Here is a 6673-nt window from a genome sequence, read left to right as displayed (position 1 = left end):
GAGACAAGGGCACCAGCATCAGATCGCCATGCCTTTTCTTGGACATGCAAAAAGGTTCAGCATTAACCTAGATAGATGGTAGACAATCCAAAGTGCCGAACAGCCCTACAAGTTTCCTGCTTGACATCATGCTTTTGAAAAAGAATGGATAGAATGTGCACATGGAATTGATGCTATCCGGGCAAAAAACAGTGCAAGATACAACATGATGATTTCATGGATTGTACTTCGTATTAAAACGATGAGACGTATGGATACCATCTGGAGGCAACGGGATAAACTGATGAAGGAAGGGAAGTCCACCCCTCCACCTCACCACATGGGCAAAGGGGAGCCTCGGCCCTAAGCAGACACAGCTGCTGATATCTGGAGGCTGATTTTCATGTTCTCTGTTCTCCACTGGAAAGGTGGTTTATGGGAAACCTCGTTGTCAAAGTATGTAAAAATAAAGTATTGCTGCATCCTAAAAAAAAAAAAAAAGACTACACACTGGTGCAGTATACCCTGCTTGGGTGATGGGTGTACCAAAATCTTGGAAGTCATCACTAACTAACTTATCAAATACTACCTGTTTCTCCAAAACTATTGAAATAATAACATCAATAAAAATAGAAAAAGAACATATGGCCAGGCACAGTGGCTTACACCTGTAATCCCAACACTTTAGTAGGCCAAAGCAGGTGGATCACCTGAGATCAGGAGTTCGAGACCAGGATGGACAACATGGCGAATCCCCATCTCTACTAAAAGTACAAAAAATTAGCAAGGCGTGCTGGTGGGTCCCTGCAATCCCAGCTACTCAGGAGGCTGAGGCAGGAGAATTGCTTGAACCCAGGAGGCATAGGTTGCGGTGAGCCAAGGTTGCACCATTGCACTCCAGCCTGGGCAACAAGAGAAAAACTCTGCCTCAAAAAAAAAAAAAAAAAAAAAAAAAGAAAGAAAGAAAAAAAGAAAGAAATAGACTTTAAATAAAAAACTATTACAAAAGCCCTTTGCCTCACCCTCACTGTGTCCCTGAAAACAAGATGGGTCACCAGCAGCTTACTTGAGACATCTTCAAAACTTCAGCTAGAGTTCGTGCCCTTATGAGTCTGCTCAAATTGGCAAAGACTGAACTGGAAATAGAGCCTCGACAATATATGAACCAAGCAGAGCCTCAAAATAAATGAATCAAACAATGGCAAAATTAAAGAGAAAAATAGTTCTACCAGCCAGCATCATCAGCACTGAAAACCTGCTTTTCCACATCGCTGTTTCCCTGTGTAACATAGACAGTATTTCCTGTTTTTTCTTTTTTTAACAGGTGTGAGCCAACACCCCCGGCCCAGGAGGTATTTCTTAAATTCTTCTCCAATCTTCTGATCTTGCGTCAGCTGCAAGCTTAACATTTTTCATGTATATCATCTTCTGAAACATGCTAGCCAGCCAGAATTACCCAACAAGGGTTTAATATTTTCCTGACTATGAGTAACATGACTATAAATTTTCTTGGCCATACACTACAGATACTACTTTCTGGGGTGGCCTTATATATAGATTGGTGAACTTTCTCTTCCTTTTCTGAAATATAGAAGATCATTAATTCATTAACATTGAATTCATAGCCAACAGGCACTATAACTCATGCCTGAGTGAATTTTTTTTTTTTTTTTGAGATGGAGTTTCTTTTTTTTTTTTCTTTTATTTAATTATTTTTTTTTATAAAGACGGGGTTTCACCATGTTGGTCAGGCTGGTCTTAACTCCGGACCTCAGGTGATCCGCCCGCCTTGGCCTCCAAAGTGCTTGGATTACAGGCGTGAGCCACCACGCCCGGCCGAGATTGAGTTTCACTCTCGTCGCCCAGGCTGGAGTGCGATGGCATGATCTTGGCTCACTGTAGCCTCTGCCTCCCAGGTTCAAGTGATTCTCCTGCCTCAGCCTCCCAAGTAGCTGGAATTACAAGGGCCTGCCACCATGCCCAGCTAATTTTTATATTTTTGGTAGAGACAGGGTTTCACCATGTTGGCCAGGCTGGTCTCAAACTCCTGGCCTCAGGTGATCCACACGCCTCAGCCTCCCAAAGTGCTGGGATTACAGGTGTGAGCCACCATACCCAGCCACCTAAATCAATTTTACATCTAATGTAAATATATTATTTGAGGCACCTCCCTGCCATCTTGCACTTAGGAACACTAGACAGCACATCAGTACTACAATTGAGGGCCCATTTAAACAGTGAATTCACCAACAAAAATGCAGAAAACATGACACTAAACAGATTGTGAAAAGGATACTTGTTTACAACATGATAGTTGAAACAAGATGAAGGACCATTGCCCGGTTCATCCTCAGCTGGGAATGTCGAATTTTCTACCACTTTGCACATGTCTGTGAATGACTATGAAAATGCCACAAGCACTGATTTTGGGATTACAAATAAATATTAGAGAGTAGGTGAATTCACAAACATGGAACCCTGAATAGTAAGGATTGACTATACTTAAGAATTAAACTACTCTTAACCAATGGGTCAAAGAAAAAAAAATCACCAAGGAAATTAGAAAACAGAGAAAAACAAAAACATACCAAAATTTATGGAATGTGGTGAAAGAAGTGTTCAGAGAAAAATTATAGTAATAGATACCCTAAATTAAAAGGAAGAAATATCTCAAATCAGTAACAACTCTATACCTTAAGGAACTAGTAAAAGTGGAGCAAACCAAATCCATAGCTGGCACCACTAAGGAAATAATAAAATGGTTACAGTAGAGAAAAGTGAAATAGAGAATAGAAAAACAATAAAAAGAGTCAGCAAAACTAAAGTTGTTTCTTTGAAAAGACCAACAAAATTGATAAATTTTTGGCCTCACTGACAAAAAAAGAGAGAACATGCAATTAACTGAAATCAGAAATGAAAGTGGAGACATTACTATTATTCTTACAGAAATAAAATGGAACATAAAAGTATGAAACACTGTATGCCAACTAATTAGATAACCCAGATGAAATGGAAAAATTCCTAGAAAAACAAAATCATTAAAACTGACTCAACAAGAAATAGAAAGTCTGAACAAATTTATAACAAGACATTGAATGAATAATCAAAAACCTCCCAACAAAGAAAAATCTAGGACCTGATGGTTCCATTGGTGAATTATATCAAACATTTAAAGAATAATGTTTAGAAGAATTCTCAAATTCTTCTAAAAAATAACAGAAAGAATGCTTTATAATTCATCTTATGAGGCCGGTATTACCCTGATACCAAAACCACCCAAAACATAACAAGAAAAAAAAATTACAGATCAGTATTTCTTATGAATGCTGATATAAGAATGCTTTACAAACTATTAGCACCCCAAATTAGCTGCATATTCACAGAATTATGTATTGTGCTGCAGAGGGATGTCCTAGAAATGCACAGGTCGTTTAACATAGGAAATTCAATCAACATAATATACCACATTAAGAGAACAAAGGGATAAAAATCCACATACATAATCACCTCAATTGATGCAGAAAAAGCATTTGAGAAAACTCAACCCCTTCATAATAAAAACATGAAAAAAAACTAGAACGGAATTTCTCAACATGATAAAGGACATGTATGAAATATCTACAGATGGCTGGGCGTGGTGGCTCACGCCTATCATCTCAGCACTTTGGGAGGCCAAGGCAGGTGGATAACCTGAGGTCAGGAGTTCAAGACCAGCCTGGCCAACATGGTGAAACTCCATTTCTACTAAAAATACAAAAATTAGCCAGTCCTGGTGGCCGGCACCTGTAATCCCAGCTACTCAAGAGGCTGAGGCATGAGAATTGCTTGAACCCAGGAGATGGAGGTTACAGGGAGCCAAGATCATGCCACTGTACTCCAGTTCTGGATGGCAGAGCAAGAATGTCTCAAAAAAAAAAAAAAAAGAAAGAAAGAAAAAAGAAAGGAAAGGAAAAAAGAAAAGAAAAAATCTACAGATAATATAATACTCAATGGTGAAAGACTGAAATCTTTCCCTCCAAGACAAGGAAAAAGACAAGGCTTTCCAAAACCTGTCGCCACTGATACCTAACATGGTATTAGAAGTTCTAGTCAGAACGATTAGGCAAGAAAAAGAAACAAAAGAGGCCGGGCGCGGTGGCTCAAGCTTGTAATCCCAGCACTTTGGGAGGCCGAGGCGGGTGGATCACGAGGTCAAGAGATCGAGACCATCCTGGTCAACATGGTGAAACCCCGTCTCTACTAAAAAACTACAAAAAAATTAGCTGGGCATGGTGGCGCGTGCCTGTAATCCCAGCTACTCAGGAGGCTGAGGCAGGAGAATTGCCTGAACCCAGGAGGCGGAAGTTGCGGTGAGCCGAGATCGCGCCATTGCGCTCCAGCCTGGGTAACAAGAGCGAAACTCCGTCTCAAAAAAAAAAAAAAAAAAAGAAAAAGAAACAAAAGAGATCTAAGTCAGCAAAAAAGAAAGAAGTGAAGTTTCCCCTTATCTGCAGGTTCACTTTCCACAGTTGCAGATATCTGAGGTCAACTGTGGTCCAAAAATAAATGAGTAGAGTAAAATAAGATATTTTGAGAGAGAGAGACCATATTCATATAACTTTCATTTCAGTATATTGTTACAATTTTTCTATTTCTTATTGTTATTAATCTCTTACTGTGACTAACTTATAAATTAAACTTTACCATAGATACATATGTACAGGAAAAAAAAATATATATATACAGGGTTGAGTAGTACTATCCACAGTTTCAGGTACCCACTGGGGGTCGGGGAACGCATCCTCTGCTGATGAGGAGGGCTACTAGATCCCTATTCACAGATGATGTGATCCTAAAGACAGAAAATCCCAAAGAATCCATGAAGAAAACATATTAGAGTTAATAAATGAATTCAGCAAAGTTGCAGGATAAGATGAATACTCACAAATCAATTGTGTTTCTATACACCAGCAATAAAAAAAAATCCCAAAATAAAAGAAAAATAATTCCACTTTCAATAGCATCCTAAAGAATAAAATACCTGTATGTAGGAATAAATTTAACCAAGGAATCGAAAGGCTTGTACACCTAAAATTATAAAACATTACTGAAAGAAATTCAAGACCTAGTTCATGAAAAGACATCCCATGTTTATGGATTATAAGACAATACATTAAAACTTAATATGTTAAGATGACGCTATTATCCAAAGCGATCTACAGTCAATGTAATCCCTCTTGAAGTATTTTTTTTGGGGAGGGGTGGGGAGTGGAGTCTCACTTTATCACCCAGGCTGGAGTCCAGTGGCTCAATCACAGTTCACCACAGCCTCCAACTCCTGGACTCATGCAATCCTCCTGCCACAGCCTCCCGAGTAGCTGGGACTACAGGTGTGTACCACCATACCCACTAATTTTTTAATCTTCTGTAGAGATTGGCGGGGGGCGGGTCTCACTATGTTGCTCAGGCTGGCCTCAAACTCCTAGGCTCAAGTGATCCTCCCATTTTGGCCTCTCAAAGCACTGGAATTACAGGCCTAAGCCACCATGCCCAGTCCTTCTATCAAAGTTCTACGTCCATTTTTGCAGATACTGCAAAGGTGATCCTCAAATTTATATGGAATTGCAGAAGATCCTGAAGAGCCAAAACAATACTAAAAAAGAAGAACAATGTGGAAGGACTCATACTTTTCTATTTCAAAATTTATTACAGTATTCAAAACAGTGAGGTACCGACATAAGGTCAGACATACAGACCAATGGAATAGAATTGTGGGCCCGAAAATAAACCCATATATCTATGGTTAATTGATTTTCAACAAGAATGCCAAGATCATTAAATAGTAGTATAGTCTCTTTAACAAATAGCGCTAGGACATCTGAATATCTACACGCAAAAGGATGAAGTTGGAGTCCTATATCACACCATATATACACTCAAAATGGGTCAACAACTTAAATATAAGAGCTAAAATCTTTTAAGAAAAAAACATAGGGGCTGGATGTGGTGGCTCACACCTGTAATCCCAGCATTTTGGGAGGCCAAGGCAGAAGAACTGCTTGAGCCCAGGTATTCAAGACCAGCCTGGGCAACAAAGCAAGACCCTGTCTCAATAAAGAAAAGAAATCTACATTTTTTTTTTTTTGAGATGGAGTCTTGCTCTGTTGCTCAGGGTGGAGTGCAGTGGTGTGATCTCAGCTCACTGCAACCTCCGCCTCCCAGGCTCAAGCGATTCTCCTGCCTCAGCCTCCCGAGTAGGTAGTATTACAGGTTCATACTACCATGCCCAGCTAATTTTTGTACTTTTAGCAGAGACAGGGTTTCATCATCTTGGCCAGGCTGGTCTTGAAGTCCTGACCTCATTATCCACCCTCCTAGGCCTCCCAAAGTGCTAGAATTATAGGCATGAGTCACCAGGCCCAGTCAAAAAAAAATTTTTTAAGAAGAAAACACAGGGGGGCCGGGCGTGGTGGCTCAAGCCTGTAATCCCAGCACTTTGGGAGGCCGAGGCGGGTGGATCACGAGGTCAAGAGATCGAGACCATCCTGGTCAACATGGTGAAACCCTGTCTCTACTAAAACTACAAAAAATTAGCTGGGCATGGTGGCGCGTGCCTGTAATCCCAGCTACTCAGGAGGCTGAGGCAGGAGAATTGCCTGAACCCAGGAGGCGGAGGTTGCGGTGAGCCGAGATCGCGCCATTGCACTCCAGCCTG

At 40.4% G+C, this 6673-nt stretch overlaps 1 pseudogene; it reads left to right on the top strand.

The window, feature by feature from the left end:
- The first annotated feature begins 28 nt into the window (after positions 1 to 28).
- LOC116528580 lies at positions 29 to 480 on the top strand (annotated as a pseudogene).
- The last annotated feature ends 6193 nt before the right edge of the window (positions 481 to 6673 follow it).

This window comes from Sapajus apella, unplaced genomic scaffold (assembly GCF_009761245.1).
Source record: "Sapajus apella isolate SASKATOON/1434 unplaced genomic scaffold, GSC_monkey_1.0 scaffold59, whole genome shotgun sequence".
Taxonomy (NCBI): domain Eukaryota; kingdom Metazoa; phylum Chordata; class Mammalia; order Primates; family Cebidae; genus Sapajus; species Sapajus apella.
Note: the sequence above shows the minus strand (reverse complement) of the source record. Positions and strands in the feature narration are given on the sequence as shown.